Below are 19,758 nucleotides of genomic sequence, written 5' to 3'. Positions count from 1 at the left end.
TATTGGGTCAATGTGGACCACTAAAAAGGGAGTTTTCAATTATTCATATTCAATTCCACAAATCATTGGTAAGGATCATCATTTTAGTGTGATTTTGGAACATGTTCTACAAAAGCCCAGGATATGGACGGTTCTGATTACCCGACCGTCTCTGCGTCTTCAGCATGAAATTTTGAGCTGTGCGCGGAACAGAATAGTGTCCTTAAGGTGGGCCGTATGGAATATTCGACTATCTCTTGTTTTGGACCCATGTGGTAAAAAATATTACTGGTGGACCTGAGCGAAGGACGGGCAGGAGAACAGATTACATGCAGGCAAGGTACCATAACTTGTAGTACCTGTGGGGCCCACCTTGATGTATTTATTCTGTATACATGCCGTCCAACTGTTTTTCAAGTTTATTTTAGGGCATTATCTCAAAAATGTAGCGGATCCAATTATCAGGTGGACCATACCATCGGAAACAGTGATGATTGACCATTAATGGGCCACAAAAGTTTTGGAAAAAAAACTGATATTTGTTTTTTTACCTTCATCCAGGCTTATGTGAGATTGGATGGCAAATAAACACTATGGAAACATTAAAGTGCACCCTAAGAAGTTTTTAATGGTAGCATGTTCAGTCAACACTTTTTTCTATGGTATTATCCACCTGATTATTAGATCTGCTTTATTTTTGGGATGATGCCCAAAAATAACATGAAAAATTGGATGGACGGCGTTGATGCATAATACATACATCAAGGTGTGCCCCACAATAAGGGTCGCGCTACCTTGGGTTAGTCCAGGCTCTCACAAAATCCTGCTACTCACCATATCATCTTTCTGGCCAAATTGGATTACGTGAGACCCTGGCCTCACCCAAGACGATGCGACCCTTATTAATTACCTTGATCCATGTATCATGTAGTCATGTAGTTCATACATTTTTTCCATATTACCGGACGAGTTAACTCGATAGCCTCGACTCGTTCGACTGGTTAAGACCCAACTTAACATGAACCCAGTGGGTGGGTCGATCCCAGCTGAATAGACTTCGCCCAATCCAAACTCACACCGAGTTGAGTCAGGGTCACCCAGTGACTTGACTTGACTCGAAATCCGATTCGGTAATGACTCAACTTGACTTGGGTTCAGATAGTGTGTATAAACTTAAATTTAATCTAATCTATCTGCCGCACCCAATCTGACCTCTCTCATTCCCTCCTCTCCCGAGCCTGACAACCACCCTCCTCTCTCCCTCCTCCACTCCCTCTCTCATCTCCTGCACTCGACGGCTCCGACTTCATAGCCACCAACTTGGCCGCTCGGCCGCTCCTCTTGACCGGGTAGCTAGTCTGGACGAACATCACCCACCCGGCTCACCCATTTTCCGCTGATTCTCGACAACCACCCAACTATCTAAATCAACTAATCAAGATAATTTTGTAGTCAAAAATAATTTTATTTCACGCATTTCATTTATTCTTAAGAAATACATCATCTGGGGTATTTTGATTTGGGGTGAAATTGGGCTCAGATAGGTATGAATGGACAAATTGGAATGAGTTGGGTTCTTATATTTGATTCAGGTTGGATCGGGTGCGTCCGAGCTAGCTGTGGTGCATTTGGGCTGATTTGGGTGCGGCCGGATTGACTTGGGCTGAGCCATTTCTAAACCCTAAACCCTAAACCTTTAAAAAAAAAAAAAAAGTCATTTCGATCTGAGTCGGTGCTGACTCGACCCGAACTCGAATTGGGTCAAGCATGCTGGACTCAATACCGAGTCAGGTCAGGTCTATTCCCAAACCAGGTCAAGTCAATTCAACCCTAACTCGGTCCAACTCAACTCAATGCCCAACTCTAGATCCAATTATCACATGGACCATGCCATAAAGAAACAGTGGTGAATGACTATTAATGGGCCACAAGAGTTTTGGATGATGCTGATATTATTTTTTCCCTTCATCCAGGCTTATGTGAACTCATCAACCGATTAGATGGTAAATAAACACTATGGAAACATTAAGGTGTTTTTAATGATAGAACAGTCAATATTCACCACTGTTTCTTATGATACCTCCTGATAATTGAATCTGCTTCATATTTGGGATAATTTCCTAAAATGATATAGAAAAATGGATGGGCGTTGTGTATACATAATACACACATCACGGTGGGCCCCCCGGTAAGGGCTGCACCATCTTGGGTGAGGCAAGGGTCTCACATAATCCGCTATCCTTTCTGGCCAACATGCCACTTGTGATGTCAGTACCATGAAAATGATGGGTCACCTGAGACAGAACCCCCAGCTCCTGTATGCGGAAGCTCTCCGGGCCCACACCTACAGTAATGTCCGTTATAATCGCTAGGTCATGTAATGACATAGCCTCAAAATGAGTCAGATCTATGACTTAGTTGAGATGCACAACTGGAAAGAGTGCAGATGGAAACACTCACTGTTGAAATCTTTTTAAGGCCCACCATGATGTTTATATGCCATTCAAATCATTCGTAAGGTTATTTTCACTTTCAATTTTAGAAGGGATTGGGTTCTTGTCGATTTGCATTTATTCACTCCTGACATTCCAAAACTATATGCGTAGCCCGAATTCAGATCCTGTTTACCACAAACCGGTATTTCTTATTATCCTTTATAATTATTGATCCATATCATCATAGACATTATAAGCATTGCTGCATTAAATACATTATGTGTTGATGTGGCCCAATCACATTACAATAAACAAGTTTTTTCTATTTATGGCAAGCATGGGATCGGAATTCACTTAATACACAAGTCAAACAACCGTGATGGTGAGACGCACAGTTGTCTATGATTCCAGACTGATGTGATCTAAAATAGTTGAGCTGCAAAAGCCAGCCTTGATTGATATTTAAAAAGTGAGCCAACCACAAGTGAAGCAAAGCCCTATGCATAAGCCAACCTTGATTGATAATTATTGAGCTGTGTAAGGCGACTAGTGATTGAGAATTTAAGAACACACCCACCTTGACTGATGAAATAATTGATAGATTGAAAGTGCCTGAAAACACAAAAATGAACCTCTTTCAAAACTTTTGTGACCCACAAAGGTTTTAACAGTGGTTTCTCAATCCCCACTGTTTCATGCGGTGTGTTCTACTTGAATTTTTTTGATCTGTCTCATTTTTGTACTCATGTCTTAGCATGAGCAAGTGAAATTGTGTTCCACTTGAAAAATTTTTGGATATCTCATTTTTGTATTCATGTCCTAGCATGAGCAGGCAAAATTGATAAGCACAGTAGATGTCGAACATCCTAATTGCATCCGTGGGCTACGCAGTTAGAATCAACGGAAAGCTGATGGTCTTACTTGGCACACATGGATGGAATCAAACGAGTGGAACATCCTAATTGTGAAGTAAGGTTGATTTTCAAGTTGAATCCTGTAATTTTCAAGGCACTGATGTCATACAGATGCCGTGTTGGGAAATGATAAATCAATTTCAAGATAAAATGAATTCATAGATTTGAAATTTAATATGAAGATTTGCTTCTTTAAATGTTCAATGGCTCTTCAAGAGTAGATATTGATATGATTTCACAAAATGGTTTTAAAATGACAAACGCAAAAGGGTGTAGGTGAGTCCACAAGGATTACGTGAGGCTTGATTTAAAAATAATTTTGTATACCGTGGACTATAATAGCTAAGGATATATATAATTTGAAGGGATGTTGAGTTCTTGAAGAGGCACCATTATGTCTTTTTTAAAATAAACACATACTCATTTGCTGCAAATAGTCATTCCTACATGAATGGACATGGCTTTTATTTGTGGTAGTTATTTTTGTCTTTTTTGCACAGAGACGATTACGCTATGGTAAAGAAAAAAATTTATTGTCACCTAGCAACAAATGTAACTACCACCTAAATACTAATTAACTCAGTTGTTGTCACATGTAAGACACATGGCACTGGTGCCGTGCGTAGAGTCATCAGTCAAGCACACTCAACTCACAGTGGCTAGAATTTTAGACCTTGATGGATTAAAACTTTGGCTAGATCCTAATTCACTCCCTAACTGCATCATGGTTCACATAGGCTCAAACCATGTTTAAAAAAATAATAATAAATAAATAAATAAAGGAGAGGAAGAGAAAGACTAGATTCTTTATGCTTCGTGTGTGTGCCAAGTGCAAAGTGTCTAACAAAGCACCATGCAGTCCATGTTATGGGTAGGTGCACACTGTTCTTGTGAAAATTAGAACCCAAGTTTTTATAGCAAAAGTTCATTTCTCCTACTATTTATTACTTTTTAAAATTAAGTATTTTATTTTTTTAAATGTATCTTTCTTATAAAAATATAACATTTATACTTGCCGTGTTGAGTTGTGTACATGCATAACTATACATTTTACAAGCACAAACACATCTTCCGATTATCATCACACATGATTACCGATAAATAATGTGCTCTCATGTGCATGTGTAACCTCCATGAATGTGCTGAAAATAAGAGTACAATATGTGTCATGTTCAATGTAGGGGGTGAGTGGTGAAAATGAAAGAAGAGAACACTATCTTCTTACCATTAAAAAAAGAATCAACTGTTTTTATAATGTACTTGTTATAACTTATATACGCAAGTTTTCTAAAATAGCTCATTTTTAAAAATTAATTAATTTCTTTTAATATAGTAAAAGATATCCAATCTTACTCAAGCTAGTAAAAAAATCTTATATGACTCATAAAAATCCTTAAATTACAACTTACATTTAAAAATTAATAGTTAATGAAAATGTAATTCACTAAAAATAATAAATTTAACTTCAAACTCAAAATTAATTATTTATGATCTTATTTAATTCACAAGTAAAGCTCATAAATAGCTTTACAATGCCATATTATGTGTAATTTTGATAATTGTTCACCAAGTTAGCCTATTTGGACATGATTTCTTTCGATTTTAGTCATCCATATGATTGTCCTTAGCTTGTTGCTATGCGCGACAGTTGTGCACTTCCATCTTCGTGCACGGGCAAAAGCAAAGTGTGCCTATGCATGGACATACTAGGTGTGCACACCTGCATAGTCTCGGGTTGGCCCTATATGCTAATGCGGATATTTATGAGAGAAACTAACTAGACAATGGAGTTCTCTACACATGTTGTTGGGATATGGAGTTTGAAAAACTATTTAAATAAAATAAATTTAAATTGAAAAAAAGAAAAAAAAAAACTTATCGGTTCATAGAAGTCAAGGCGTGACGTGAGTTACTCGGCTTGAAATCGAATTTGCTCCCCTTCGACAGCATCCCAAGTGCAACAGGTTTCCAGAGCAATCGACCTCTAGGATACAACGACTATGACTCGGTCTCAGCGGTGTACTCACTGTACACGGGCTCAAACCACTTGTAGTCCTAACCCGAACTAGAAAATACTTAAACACATTTTTAAGAGAAAACCAGATTTTCTAATTCTACTTAAGACCAAAAAGTAGAAGTCTATTTATAGACTCTGAAAAGACACCCTTAAGAGTGTAGAGACACTATTTCACAAAGGGTTGTGACTATTAGGTTTAAATCTAATTGGTACGATCCTTAGGCTTCAAAAGAAATAACTTTTCAAAACAAAATATAAAAGGATGTAACCTTTCAGACTTAAGTGCAAAGACACATCCATAGCGCACCTATGGCCATAGCCATAACCCGTCCCAATGGATATTTTGAAACACTAAATTATTTTTAAATTATTTAAAATACAACAATCCCCCACATGTTTCAAAATTTTTGACATTTCGAGTTAATATGGAAGAGTTGTGCAATGGTGCTGGTGTCACCATGGACTTGAACCGACATTAGAGTAAACATGACAGGTTTACAGGAATTAGGTGACACTATAGTCTTAAACCTGATTCTTTTTGAAGTAGATCGCAAGTACATGCCACTTACACAACTTTTTCACGATAAGTAATTCTGCGGTTCGGTGCGTTTCGGACATACACCATTACCTGAATTTCATGAATGCTTTAGAGAATTCGCTTAGATTCTCATAGAAAGCAGCCTCCACCTCCACACTCATATAAGTGAATTTCATAAAGTGTACGCAACAATTGGGTACACCACCAAATATATAACTATGGATTCATTAAGAGTTCAAAGACTCATCCTTCTTCATTGCTGCTCGCACTGTACAATATGAAAGGGGCTCATTTATATTAGTGCAATCGTCTACCTCGTGTCTTGTTGTTTACCCATTGAACCTATCTAATACGATCTCTACTCGTATAGGTTAGTTGCCAACACTAGTAGCTCATATATTAGGTTCAGCCCCATTCCATTCGATATATCATTGACTTATCTTTTAGATAGTCATTTGGTCAGAGGATTTATGACCCGCAGGCCTTTTACCTCCGCCCGTCATTTATCCGTCAGGCTTTCGCCTATTACGAAAAATTAACCATTGTTACCTTCCATATGAGTTAGGTCATGTCTTACTCCCAATGTGATTGATCATCCTTTCGGACTAGATACGGATCATTACCTTGATAAGTTATTACTTCACCAACTAGCTACATAAAAACGAGACTCTGTTTTGACGGATTCCTCATTTTACTCCTTAATTAAGTTTTCGGCAATCAGCCGCATCCTCTTTAACTATTCATATCTCAAGCCAACGCATATCAAACTCATTTCTAACGTCACAGAGTCAATAATTACGACTCTATCAAGTAACAGATACTGATCATCACTTTTATTATGATAGTTGTCGTATCACCGGCTCTGAATACAACCGACTTTCTTAACCTTGAATGTACTTTTACCATTCAACCAACTTCGCTAGCCCACATTCAACGAACTGGTGGTAAAGTCAATCGAATTTATTATATCTGCAGTACAAAGAGACTTGAGTAATCTGTCATGTATAGACATATGACAACTAAAATAGAGTATAACCTTCATGTAATCATATTGCAACATTATCATGTTATCACATGTTCCCTAACACAAGAAAGGGTGGTCAATTTATCAATTAATTATTAGAATTCAATACAATCAATGGATGTTTTAGCAACTGAATATGGATGAGGAATGTCCAAGTTTATTATCAAGTATCTCGATCGACGAATTGAACAATGAGCTCCATAAGTGCATAAGTTTTACCATTAGATACATTTGTTGATAGTAAAACAATATAGTTCATCATATAAACTTATAGTCTCATATGAATACCAATCTCAAATGTCCAAATCTAGCCTCCAATGAAAATAGAATATAACCTAAAAATTTCATTGATCCAATAATCATCTTATGAATTCAGATTATTAACAATATTCTTTATAACTATTCATTTGATGACTACCAATTTGATCATTAAAACATATAACATGTTTAATTCCAGACATCTTGTCTAAAAGATCTACACGTCAACATAAAACATGTGCATATTGATTCATAACATTTAACATATAGTTTCCTAAGTGCAAATCTTCAATTTTATATATGTCAACCCATTTATCAAATACATATTGACTAAACTTGGATTCCATGTATTAAGTGGTTTATGTATCTGAGTGCACCCCCACAATTTCAGATTTAGCCTCGATAGATATATTTATGTCCCACCTGATAAACCTATTAACCAAGAGTTAAGAGAAATCTTTCGTAAGAACTATCATATGAATTGACTAGATATAACACGTGTTCTAGGTTGACACATGATCGGATGAAAATAACATTTCCTCTGCTTTTCTAAACAAATAATTTTGCCTAAAAAGTATGGTAAACGATACCAAAGGTGAATGTAACTTGTCTCATAAATTAGGCATGTACACTTGTCAGTCTATCAACAACTTTATGTGTAAGAGTAATAATATGAACCGTTTATAGAAAAGCAATAATAAATGTGTTAAACAGTTAAAAAATATGTGCCGATGGTCCGTCTGTTGTTGGACCCAATATTCTATAATATCACTTTTTATATAATAAAATGTAAGTCATAATTAACATTAAATTAAGGCACATTCACTACTAGTCCACTTGAGAAACTCAAGTCACCATTTGCTTCATGCTAAGTGAAACTTCAAGCATTTATATAATGTGAGTTATCAAGTACTTAATATTCATAAAAGTAATACATATGAAAGATCTAGACCTTTCATCTATTGGACCCTTAAAAGATAATATTTTAAAAATAACTAGCCCAATCATCCCACATGAGCCAATATAATATTTGTATGGATCTATAACTTTGAAACATTGTAGTGCATCTAAATACATAACCCCCACAATTTAAAATATTTATAAATGGAATGTTTGCCACTATGTACAATTTCTAAGTGTCTACTTATCAAATGTCATATATTGTCTAATGTTCATATTATAATAGGAAAACTATATTTTATATACATGACACATGGATACAAAATTCAAACATATCAATCATAAATCCACATAAGATGAATCAAAAGCCACAAGATACATGCAATGATACAAAATGAATAATGTGCGTTATCTCTAGATACACAGTGATAGGTGAGCCCATGGTTTGATAGACTTGGTCATTAATCTGATCAAATTCAATATAGCATACTCATTTATTCCTTGTGTGTACTCATTATCATAAAGGTCATTCATATTAATGGTTAGTTCACGTTATTACTTAATTTTTAGTTGACTATAAATATAAAGAATAACTCACTGATGAATTATTTATGTTACAAACATATGTGTACTGATGCTTTAGTGTGAAATTGTGCATTCTACCGCATTTCGAAAGATCAACATCAATATAGTTGTTCATTTTATGCACATCAATCACACAAAAATCAACTCCTTAACATGCACTCGATCAAAATGACATGTTATATTTGTTCTAACACCAACAATATAGTAAGCCCCATATTTTCACGATTCAGACTATGCACTCTTGTCCCACCCACCATTAGTCGCCATCAAATATCTTCCCAAAATCTCTTATCATAAAGTAGTAGTAAACCATCCACTTGTAGTTCATAAGTTGGACATGTAAGATTGTCCAATGGAAGAATATTTTGGTGACACACATTATACATGGTCCAGCACATTAGTTGAATAGTCTTCATCATCAAAATTGGGCCCGGATTAGATTATCCAAAGACATATAGCATATAGAATTATAGATTGCATGTGCATGAACCACAGTGGTCTGTTAAAGTATTAAAATGTTACCTATGAGAGCAAACTTACAAGAGAATAAACCCACGAGCAATTATGATAGATGATTCTAACTGTCCACTTCATTCTCACTGAACAAGTGGTTAGATTATCGATTTATTATTACTTTTTTTTTTCATTTACACCCATTTGGATTTATTTATTTATTTAATAGATTGCCCAAGAAATCTCATTATTGGGACATTCGAGTCCTTCCATATTTGGCGATTTTGTTCTCATGTGAGGCTTATCAGATCAGTGAACTAGATCAAGGGTCATCGGAATGTTGTTTGCTCTCATGCAATATGTCAAGTTCAGATAGAATTGTTATAACCACCAGATGCTCTTTGTTAGAACCCTTCTCAAGAGTTGTACCAACTTAAAAATGATGAGAATGCACATAATTAACAAATATATTTCTCAATACCAAGAATTCTATTTCTGACATGTACGTGACGGATTTAGATCCTTCATCCGATTAACTGTACAATGAATATTACTCATCCGCATGTGAGTAACTAGCAAAGCTTATGAGATAGTGACTACACCATCGACCTATCAGGCCCATTTTAGAAAATATTTTGAAAGATTGCATTTTTAAGTTTCTTTCACATTTTTCTTTCCAAAGTTTTCTTTTTAACCATGCATGATGGACTACAAAGAAGAATTCCTAATATGATGGGAATCCCAACACAAAATTTCATTTTGAAATGCATTTTGGGTTGATCTTTATTGTACATGGATGTTGAGATTAGTATATATCCTACTTAGTATGTTTCAACAGTTTGATTTATTTTCATATGAAAGTTACTTTTGGTTCAAGCTATGAGAAAATAAATTACAAATTTTAAGATCTAAAAAGAAAGGCTCATTAATTTCATATCATGATTTTGAGAAAATCTAATAAATGCAGGTTTTTTAATGAGTGAATAGGGTTTGACATTATCCAAGAGGTAAGCACTATAGATTTTTTGAATTTTACATGTGTGTGATATAATGACATGTGTTTGGGACATAAAGACCATATATAAGTTATAAACCCAAGATGACCTTAACCCGACCCATCCGACAACTTGAGGATCATACACTATGCTAACGGGGGTTACAATGAACCACGCCAATTGTTCAGGAATGCAGACCTCTTATATGTTTCATCATAGTCTAACCATTCTCATTTATAGATATTAATATCTAAAGTACTCTAACCATTTTCAGTCGGTGCATACATTCACTTTTGTACATGTGGTCCAAAGAACTTACATAACAAGTATCGACAAGATCTTGACTATTAGGTGGGATATGACAACTCTAAATTATATAGGTCATGGCTCATAAATCAGGTTGGTGTGATTTCACAACACACGCGTGGCCCACCTTATAACTAGCTAGCTTTGTCTAATCTTTGAGACAAGGCATACCCAAAATTAATAAAGATTGTCGGAGGTTCTGTTCCCACACAAGTGTGTTATGAGTACCCTAAAACGTAGGATACAATTCCTCAACAATATCTTCACATTGCATGTACTTGCTGGTAGAAAATTAGCACCAGTAAAACACCATACAACCCAGGGTTCGAGTATACACAGGGGTGCATGTGTGCACACACGCCTAGTTAAAGATTTTCGAGCCAAATTTCCCACTAGCTGCACCCCTACGCTGACATCCAGACTTAAACATGGTTCAACACATTTGACAATAGTTTATAATCTTTCTTTCTTTTTTTTTCAACATCCTATTTCACCTGGAGCTAAGAAAATCACAAAATGACAAAAAAAATTGAACCAAAACATCCGACTCTTTAAAAAAACTTATAAATTAGTTGAAACACCAAACAAAAAAAAAAAAAAAAAACGAATAAAAGTTTTGATGGTTCTCAACCCACACAAGTGTTCCTTCATTATGCCTATGAAGTTATGTACTGGATCGGGTACACTTAGCATCTCTCTTGGGATGCATACCGTTGACAATTGGGGGCTTCCTGATGAGTGGTCCGGATCTTCCTCACATCTGCACATGGTGGAGGGTTGTGTTGGCATGGTATTTATTCAAGCTAGTACCAGTAGCAGGTTCTGTAAGAGGACGGAATCATCAAATCTGCTCTATTAGACCTCTGAATTCCACAGTCCCCGAGCCTCCCGTACGTTGGTGAAAACGCGTTCCAAGTCCCAACAATAGATGACTGGGCCACACGCCTCTTATGGAAGGTGAGATGACCGTTTAACGAGTACATCTCAAAAGATACAGATGAAGTTATCAAACTGACAGCTACCCTCCTGAAATCGCATTGATTTCGTTAGGTCTTCTTTCAAATTTCATTGATGGTAACAATCCATAGCTCCCACTTTCCTTCTCTAGCTGTGTGGTAGTACTTTCATATTGCATTAATAATAGAAAAGAGAGGATTACAAGGTCCTGATTCATCTATTTCGTACAAGTGTCATCTACACCCTTTAATAAGATGGGACCACTATGGATGGATGCTAGATATGCGAATTAGTACTATGAGATCGTTCTCATGGGAGCTTCCCATAAGGTCAATCTCTGTGGGCCCCACTGTGATGTGTGATGGACATCCACGCCATCCGTTTTGTAGGTCCTCTCTAGGTTGTGGCATGTGTAAAAATTCAGCCGTATCTGAAACTTAGGTGGGCCATAACATTTCAAACCATGCCAAATCGTGGCTAAAACATTTGGTGGTGACCACCTGAGTTTTGATGGCCTGAAATTTGGTGTGACACCTCGTCCAAGTGAGACAAACACCATGATGGGCCGGATGTCCAAACCACTCTCAGCTGTTTTTTGTGGTGTACTAACAAGCTAACAAAAAAAAACCGTTTTTTGTGGCGTGGCCCACCTAAGTCATGGATTGGCCTGATTTTCAGCCCTTCACTGTGATAAATTTCACTGAAATTTTACAAATATAACAATGTTCTCGTGATCAAAACTGCTCCTGAGAAATTTCGGGGCTGAGAAAATGTCAAGAAACGAGATATATCGTTATAATACATATCCAAAACCGTGGAAAAGATTTGGGTCCACCTCCAACGCAGTGGTTTGGGCCCAAAACCTTAGCCAAGATCGTAGCCGGCATATCTAGTTAGCTGGAATGATGGCCCACCCTCTTAATGGGCATCCCAACAACTCGAAAAATGTGGTGGGTCCCACGGCTTCATCCAACAGGACCTCTTTATTGCAGTTGGACCATTTCCTTATCACAACTAATTATTTGTCTTTTTCTCCGTTATCTTTCCCTTTCAACTGTTAGTCTCAACTCCCAAGCATACCTAATAACTCAAAAGTAAAAGAACTTAGATCCTCTGCTTGCTACATGCAGGAAATCTGTTTATTGTAATTTAATTCCACCGTGTCATTACACCACATTTAATGCAACAGCACTGACAAGGGGACGCCAACTTTATCATTACACACCACATTTAATGAAACAGCACCGACAAGGGGACGCGGATTTCCTGCGATGGCCTTGCGCAAGGACTAGGGGTGAACACGAACCGATCTAGCTCGGTTATCTCGCTCGACTCTACTCGATTTGACTCGGATTGAAGTGGAGTTCGTGCTGAGTTCGAGCAGGGCCTAGATTGACTCGACTCGGATTGAATCCAGCTAGAATCAAACTAATTTGGTAACTCGATTACTTTGCCAATGATGTTACTCACCAACTGTTTGATAGAATGACTCATTGAAATGTGGCTGATGGCAAGAAAGGTTTGGCCAGAGGCAAGCAAAGTATTGATGTTGAATACATACTTTTTTTTAAAAAAAAAAAAAAATTTATGTTACTTAGAAGGTGTTTGATAAAACAATTGTAAAACCATTGACTCTATTTGTAAAACAGTAGGTTTCTTAAGTTACAATTCAAGTGTTTATAGAAATGCCTCTATGGCAAACTCGGCTCAATCTTGGCTCGAACTCGGCCGGAGCTGCTGACCAAATGGAGCTGAGCTGGCCAATTAGGCTCGAGGATTGAGCCGAGCCAAGTTTGAGCTGAGGTCAGTCAATGTTCACGTTGAGTTGAGTTGAGTTGAGGCCAGCTCAACTCGGTTCGACTGGATGTACTCCCCTAGCTGGGATGCTACGTGGGTCCACTGTGATGTTTGTTATAAATACATACCGTCTATCCGTTTTCCAAGATCATTTTAGGACATTCGACGACTAAAAATTATATGGATTTAAAACTCAAGTTGGCCATATGAGAGGGAAAACTGGGGAAGTAGTTTTCCACCGTTGAAACCTTTCTAGGATCCACCTTGAATTTTTTATGCCATCCAAACGGTTTATGAAGTCATTCCTACTGGGATGAAGTGAAAGCATGAAAACATTAACATGATAAGAAACTTTGGTTGCCTTAAAAATGTTTCAACAGTGTTGACTGAATCACAAAATTGAGTTTTTAATCCACCTCATTTTTTGTCAAATGTCCTAAAATGATCAAGGAAAACGAATGAACAAAATGAATTTATCACAAACATCACGGTGGACCCCACTTAGCATCCCAGCGTAGGAACATGGAAACCCATGCATGGCCACCGTGATGCTTGTGAGAAATTTATTCAGTCCATCCATTTTTTAAAGTTCTTTTAGGACCTGAGTCTAAATATGAGAAGGATAAAAGATTTAAGTGGACAGCCCTTAAAGGAAAATGTGGATTGGAAAATTACCACCGGTCAAGCCTCCTTGGGTTGACAGTGATGTTGACATCTCATCCATACCCTTCGTAACGATCGTTCTTGCCAGGATGAACCCAAAACACAAATATTAGCATGATTCAAAACTTCCGTGGGTTTGGATACGGATCATTTTTGGCCCTATGTCCTAAATTGATCTAAAAAAATGGATGGACAGGTGGATTTCTCACAAACATCATGCTTGACCCACCTAGGTTTTCAGCACAGCTTCGAGAAACATGGGTTCTATTAACAATATCAGTGATGACATGGACCAAGTACAATGTAAGAAAGTAGGATTTTCTTGCCTCCGGCAGGCGGAGGACCCGGATTCAAAGGAAAAGGATCATTAGTTGGGAATGGATTAGGTGCGGCGTAGATGCAAGTCCTACCTTGATGAATTTATTTTATATGCACACTATTCATCTGTTTTGCCAAAATATTTTAAATCATGGGCATAAAAATGAAGAAATCTATTTATGAGGTGGACCATACCATATGAAACTGTGATGATTAAACACAGGTAATTTGGTTAGTGGCTAGTGGTCAGCATTCTATGGCCCCACTATGATATATGTTTTATCCATGCTATCTATCATTTTTTCAGATTGTCTTAGGACTTGATACGAAAAATAAGGCAGACCTAAATCTCAGCTGGTGTATGACAGGATAGGAAAACAGTAGTGAATGAATGTCCACCATTAAAAACCTAGTGAATGAATGTCCACCATTAAAAACTTCATAAGGGACTCTGTAATGTTTATTTAACATCCAACCAGTTAATTAGGTCATATAAACAAGGATGAACAGAAAGGAAAATAAATATCAGCTTGATCCAAAACCTCTGTAGTCCTGAGAGAAGTTTTTAATGTTGGTGTTTAATCAACATTGTTTCACGTGATGTTGCACGCTTGAGATTTGCATCTAACTTATATTGGGCTCATCCAATAAAATGGTCCGACAAATTGATGGACACCGTAGATGAAAAGCATACAACATGGTGGGGCTCACAGAGCACTAGCCACCAACCATTGTCTGTTAACAGCATGATCGGTCGATCAGCGCCCTTGAATGCCCATCATAATGTTTATTTGCCATTGAAGTTGCTAAGGGGGAAACAAATACCAGCTTCATTCAAAACTTTTATAGCCCATTAATCACCACCTTTTCATACTGTATGGTAGGTCCACCTGATAATTAGATATGCTTCATTTTTTAGAATAATGCTCTAAAAAGATCTGAAAAATAAATAAATAATAGATGGATGGCATGGATACATAATACATAAATCAAGGTGGGCCCCACGGTTAACCCCCAGGCAAGGGCCGCACCGTCCTAGGTGAGGCCGTTGTATCACCTAATCCGCTCTCGTTATAGTTAGGTTCATTGATTATGGGCCCGGATGAACGGATATGGATACATCTGTTGCTTTATACCTGACACATGGCTAGTTGGATGGTTGGGTCCCTACTGATGGCTGACTCATATGGATTTCAAATACCCATGTGGTGGGTGTGGAAAAACAAACAAGGGCTAGTTGGAAAGTACATCCACACGGTTCGTCAGTCACCGTATGGCTGACGCTTGAAAACTACCCGAAATAAATGATCTTTGCCATCGGGATTTTCTGTTGCTTGTACATAATGAGATTTTAAATATTCGATGGTGCGTGCCTAGCTCACTGACGGTTCTAGTTGCTAGTTGATCGTTGATCCTTTTAACTTTTGCCGTTCACTTGAAGGCACCGTTCATATGCCTACGTCGATCCGTCCTCTTACCTAGGTTTTCCAAGGTGAACCATTGATGGATAGGAATCACCAGATGGACAGTCGTATCCTTTCTTGATTTTTAGCGCGTACGAAGACAAACGTCAAAGGAAGAAATTACGGTGAAACGGACGCAGCTTTCGCAGGAAGTTCCTGCTGGAAACTTAGGTGGGGCCCTACCGTGATGTTTTTGAATAATCCACCCCGTGCATCCGTATTTTGAGCTCATTTTAGAACTTGAGACCAAAATTGAGAAGAATCCACGACTCAAGTGAGCCGCACTAAAGGAAAAGGTGGGTAGGGAAATTCTTACAGTTGAAATCTCCCTGGCTTCGAAAGTGATGTTTACCTTCCATCCACACCTTCTTATAAACTCATTACTACTGAGATGAACTGAAAACACAAACATTAGACTGATTCAAAACTTCTGTAGCCCAACAAATATTTCAATTATGTATACTCAGTCCTCACGTTTTCGGCCCACTTGAGTCTTGGATCCGGCTTAGTTTGATCTCCTACACTAAACCGAGCTCAAAAAAACGGATGCACGGGGTGGATTTGTCACAAACATCTCGGTGGTGTAGTAAATGTGACCGGTGAAACCTACTTGCACGGAAGCATGGTGTGATACACACTACCAACCGCTGTGGTGTATTTATGTGGCCGAGTTCTTTAGCCCCATTAATATGTATGTGTGTCCATCCATTTAGTAAGATTGTTTTAAGGCATATGAGACATACTGCAACGTCTTGAAATTTATGGGTCGAGTAACACTCGACTTCCAAGTTTCTGGGTGTTACTTATATCCTAATTATAGTACTTTTGTATATAATTCAATTAAAATGGACAATAAAGTAATTGATTGGAACATAAACTATATACCACAACTAAACTATTGAAATAAAAGTAGCTAGAGGATACGAGTTAATAGGAAATATCAAACGGGTCACATAAGGCATTGTCCGGCAAAATACACATATGAAATGTCCAAAAGAGATGTGCGCTATATCTCCTCGCTCAACAGCTCGTAATCAACCCGCACAGTCTATGATGATCCGCCCATAAGCTGGAAGTAAGAAAGCTCATCTCCCTTGTTTATGCTCACCCTGCTCAACTTGTCGAGTTCCGCCTCACTTACATTTAATGAAGTGTCTGGTTGGTGTTTTAAAACACCGTCCTAGAGTGAGAGTGAGTAGCTAACTTGTGAGTGTCATTAGCCATAAGTTACATCAAATAACAATTCCATGATGAATTTAATGAAAAGCACGCATCTATAAATCTCTAACTAATCTTTATTAATGCGTATGCATGAATTATGGTATGATGCATGACCTCACCAACAACACTCCCTCAAGCAACTTCGTCTAACGTTCGCACATAACTAACATTCTCTCATTACGACCTCAACTGTCGAATCGCCAACCTAATTAATGCGATGCGATCATGAATGTGTTAGTCAAGTATTTAGTTAATTTCGTTCATCCAACAAATTTGGAGAAACTGCTACATCCCGACGATATCATTGCCCTTATTCATTTATGAGGCCAGAGCCCCGCGATCCTTGATCCTATCAGGTTCCTCACCCCAATGAAAACACGTGAGGAGCACTGGGAAATGGAATCGCTCACAGTCACTACGGAAAGGCTCGTCACCCCAGCGTAGGCTGACAGCTCGAGTATAGTGTCTCATTCCACCATGCTCGGCTCACGAGTCTGTTAATCAATTCTAGTTGTTATTAGTGGACGTCAGAGGGCGAGAGGTGTTCCAGGTTCCAAATAGGCGTGAGCAAAAATAGTTATCAAATATGGTTGGTCAGTCGGTGGACTAAACCACCTAAATTTAGGCAAACACGTAACGTAAGACATTGGGTGCAGGCAACCCGCATAGTCTCACTACTGTCTTCTATTCGCGTCCACCCAAATCAATCAGCTTAGTCACGGGACGGCTCAACCTATGGGATCGCCCTCACAAAATGTAGATTCTTGACCAACCCAAAGAATGGGTTATATTCAATAACATTTCTAAGCAGATAAGATTCATCCTTAAGTACAAATGGAAATAAACATATAATAAATCAAAACATAAATTTCAAGATGTTAAAATTAATGCAAACTACTCTTAAAAGCAGAAATTAGACGTGTGTGTATGCAGTGTCGGATTGCCTAAAAGAGAAGAAGATCACAAGTCAACCATACTGTAGGAAAACACAATTATGCATGCAACATGAAAAAAGATGCAGGAAATAAGATACAAGAATGAACATACAATATAGTTGCCAGGTCCAACAATTTGAAGACTAATTTAACATCAATTTATCAGCATATGCATGTTACGTGGACTTATTAAACAAAATCTTAATTAGGTTTTTCTCTAAATTGCATATGCACATTAATCTAGTATCCACAATCAATAAATTTATCCTAGAATTGGTACTTAGCTACCTAAGGATAATAGTCCGCACATATGGATCGTTGAGAGCTTGCGGAATCGACCTAGGGGTGTCGAACTCGCAGGTCGATTTGTTGAGGTCTTGAGTCAGTTGAACCCGCATGTTAGGATGCATGCAAGGGCCTAGCTTAACAAAATGAATTTCTAGAGAAAAATGGTGATTACCTCTCAATCAACGGAAATTTCGCCCTTGTGGCTGTGAATGTGAGATTTTTTGAGGAAGAGGGAGGAGATTTTCTAAGGTTCCAAGCCTCTTGATCACCACCTCCTGCTATACTCTTCTTTCTCTCTTATCTCTCTCTTATTACTGGAATCTATTGTGGGAGTGAGTGAGGAAGAGAGTTAAAGGGTTTTATACCCTGGATCTAGGCCAAATGGCCCTGAGTTATATTAATCCCTTTAAATGGTCATGTGGGACTTTTTTTTGGCTGCTGGGGCTGCCTTGATGTCCCCCTGGCCATGAAATTTGTAGGATAGGTGCCCCATGACCCGATGAAGGGCCGTGTAAAGTTCAAAGGCAAACGGATGCGGAGTTTTATCACAAGGGGCTGATTTGCGATCAATGGTCACCGTTCCTCGATCAGAATTCAAACTTTGTGGATGGGCGTAGAGAAATGTTTTCGGTCTTCGGTGTAAATTTAGAAGAGATTCGATAGCTGAAATTTCTCATTTCTCTGTTTCAAGCAAAAGGACTATTGATTTAAAATTTAGACTTTAAGCTAAGGCTAGGGCAAGTCGCACTTGGCAAGCGCCGACTGGACGGTGCGGATATTTCATTTCTAGGCGTCTTCTGAGTCCGTAATCCGTAACGGACCAGAAGCCCAGTGAGGTCTACGGCCTCCCTAAGTTTTAGATTTTTCTATCCTTCCTTGAGCGTTACATGGCCCGTACAGGCAGTTTCCAAGTACAATTAGGCGAATTGGATTTACGGCCTGCACTCAGTCTAAACATAATCAAACTCGACCACATTAATGGGATAACTTTGATTAATTCGTTAGTAGTATCTCTCACACGAGTGGTTTAATCAAGCGGTCCCGTAGCAGTTCCCTTGTGAACACCTTAGAACACTTTTCTGGTTGGGCTAACCCTCAAGTGGATCACATCATAGAAAGCGAGAGGGATTGAACGTCCCTGTTGAGAATTTCCCTAGGTCATAGGAATTTTGAATCAATCTAATATTTGTTTTTTTCCTTTGTCTGAGTCCACGTGATCTTAGCTACATGGCAAATAAATGTTATAATGGGTCTTAAGGAAGTTTCAATTATGCGAATCAATGTCCCACAACTTTCTTTGATATGGTACACTTGAGTTTTAATCCACTTAATTTTTGTGGTCCTGCCTTAAAATAATCTAAAATAAAGGGACGGCGTGGATATAACATATACATGATGGTGGGCCCCGTAACTTGGTGTAGTAAGCACACCGCGATAGTCGGTGGTGTGTGTTACACCAAGCAACCCGCTTCCCGCATGCGTTGAATTCGAGGCACTATAAATGCACAGAGCGCTATTTGATTCTCGGTCAGAGTGTGATGGTGGATACGCAGGCAGCAAGACATTGCGCATGCGGCAAAACATGAACCATAAATACACGGAAGCGGATTGGCTGGTGTACCACGCACCGGCTACATAGCTGGTGAATTGACGTCAGTAAGTACGGTGGGTCCCATGATGAGGCATGTGTTATATCCAGACCATCCATCCAT

Source organism: Magnolia sinica, chromosome 5, assembly GCF_029962835.1.
Source record: "Magnolia sinica isolate HGM2019 chromosome 5, MsV1, whole genome shotgun sequence".
Classification (NCBI taxonomy): Eukaryota; Viridiplantae; Streptophyta; class Magnoliopsida; order Magnoliales; family Magnoliaceae; genus Magnolia; species Magnolia sinica.
The sequence above is the reverse complement of the archived record's forward strand: the minus strand, read 5'-3'. Positions refer to the sequence as shown.